A 2,585-nucleotide genomic window follows, 5' to 3' on the forward strand; every position below is an offset into this window, starting at 1 on the left:
GACCTGGGTATTTTAGGTTTTGCTCAGGAATTGGTTGCAGTTCCAACTTCCACTTGTGTGTGTCAAATTTGATTTTTTTGAGCAGTGTTTTGTAGTTTTCATTGTAAAAGTCTTTCACATCTCTGGTTAGGAAGATGCCAAGGTATTTCATTTTTCTTGTGGTTGTTGTGAGTGGGATTGTGCTTTTTATTTGGGTTTCTGTTTGTTTATTATTGGTGTATAGAAATACGATTGTCTTTTGCAGATTTATTTTATACCCTGAGACTCTGCAAACTCCTTTATTAGTGCAAGGAGGCTTTTGACAGATTCTCTTTGGTTTTCAAGGTATAAATTCATGTTGTCTGCAAAGAGAGATTGCTTGACTTCCTCTTTTCCTATTTGGATACCCCTGATCGCCTTCTCTTCTCTGATTGCTTTAGGTAGGACTTCCAAAACTATGTTGAACAGGAGGGGTGAGAGTGGACATCCTTGCCCCAGTTTTCAGGGGAAATGGTTCCAATTTCTGTCTGTTTAGCAGTATGCTGGCTGTGCATTTCTCATGGATGACTCTTACTATTTTGAGTACATTCCATCTATGCCTAGATGTTTGAGGGTTTTTATCAAGAAAGGATGCGGATTTTATCAAAGACTTTTTCTGCATCTAATGATATAATCATGTGGTTTTTGTTTTTACATCTGTTGATGTATTTAATTACATTTATGGTCTTACAAATGTCGAACCAGACTTGCATCCTGGGGATGAAGCCTACTTGGTTGTGGCAGATGATTTTTGAGATGTGTTTTGAATCCAGTTACTAGGATCTTGTTGAGAATTTTAGCATCTATGTTCATCAAGGATATTGGCCTGTAGTTCTGTTTCTATGTTGGATCTTTCTCTCGCTTGGGTATCAGTGTGATGTTAACTTCATAAAATGATTTGGGGAGAGTTCCATCTTTCTCAATCGCCTGGAATACTTTCTATAGAATTAGTATCAGTTCTTCCTAGTACGTTTTGTAGAATTCTGCTGGAAAGCCATCTGGTCCAGGGCTTTTTTTTTGTTGGTAGTTTTTTTATGACATAGTCAATTTTTATTGGATTATTATTGGTCTATTTAGGGTCTTGATTTCTTCTTATTTCAACCTAGGAGGCTGTGTGATGTCAGAAAGTCCTCCATTTCTTTTAGGTTTTCAAGTTTGTTTTCATACAAGTGTATATAGTAGTCTCTGATAATCTTTTGTATTTATTCAGGGTCAGTTGTGACTTCATCTTTTGTGTCTCTGATTGAGTTTATTCAGGGTTTTTCTCTCTTTTTCTTGGTTACTCTAGCTAGGGGACCATCACATCTTGTTTATCCTTTCAAAGAACTAGCTTTTTGTTTTGTTGATTTTTTTGTATTATCTTTTCGTCTTCTATGTTCTGGATTTGGGCTTTAATTTTGGCGATCTGGATTCATCTGTTGAAGTTAGGGTTTTGATGGCCCTGCTTTTCCAGCTTCTATAGGTGACTTGTTAGGCTGTTAACTTGTGATCTTTCCATTTTCTTCATGTGTGTTTGTAAATATATGAATTCCCCTCTTACTACTGCTTTCATGGCATCCCAGAGGTTTTGGTAAGATGTTTCTTCATTTTCATTTGTTTCCAAGTACCTTTTAATCTCTTTTTTTATTTCATTGTTGACCCAGGAGTTCCTTAGCATCATACTGTTTAGTGTCCATGTTTTTGTAGGTTTTGGGGGAACTTTGTTGGTGTTGGTATTTATTTTTATTTCGCTGTGATCTGAGAAGGTGCATGGTAAAATTTCAATGTTATGAAATTTGTTTATGTTTGACTTATGGCCAATGAGGTGGTCGAACTTGGAGTATGTTCCATGTGGTGATGAGTAGAATGTATGTTCTGTGTCCGTTGGATGAGTAGAAAGTATGTTCTGTGTTCTGCAGGTATCAATTAAGTCCATTAGTTCAAGAGTCTCATTGAGGTTCTGGATATCCTTGCTGACTTTTTGTCTTGATGATCTGTCTAGGATTGTGAATGGGGTATTAAAGTCCCAAGCTATGATAGTATTAGAGTCAATATCTTTTTAACGTTTGTCTAGAAGCTGCTTTATGAATGTTAGTGCTCCTGTGTTGGGTGCATATATGTTTAGGATGGATAAATCTTGTTGATGGATTGAACCTTTTATCATTATATAGTGACTTTCTTAATCTTTTTAAGTTTTCGATAGTTTAAAGGATATTTTGTCTGAGATTAAGATGCAACTACTGCTTTCTTTTGTGTTCCATTCTCCTGAAATCTTGCTTCCCATCCTCTTACTTTGAGTCTGTGAGGGTCCTTTCTGGTGAGATATGTCTCTTGGAGACAATAAATTGTTGCCTCATGATAGTTTATCCATTTTCCCATTCTATCTTTTCAGTGGTACATTTAGTCCATTTACAGTCAGGCTAGTTATTGAAATGTGAGTGTTTATCCCTGTCATGATGTTCTTATAGAGGTGTTGTTGTTCCTGTTTGTTTGCTGTGCTTCTTTTGATTTTTGGGTTGATTCATGTTTGTTTTCAATCTTTTTCCTGCACTCTTATGAAGAACATTATTGTTCTTTTTTCACTTTCT

Source organism: Carlito syrichta, unplaced genomic scaffold (assembly GCF_000164805.1).
Source record: "Carlito syrichta isolate Samal-C Ts95f unplaced genomic scaffold, Tarsius_syrichta-2.0.1 Scaffold315072, whole genome shotgun sequence".
Lineage (NCBI taxonomy): Eukaryota > Metazoa > Chordata > Mammalia > Primates > Tarsiidae > Carlito > Carlito syrichta.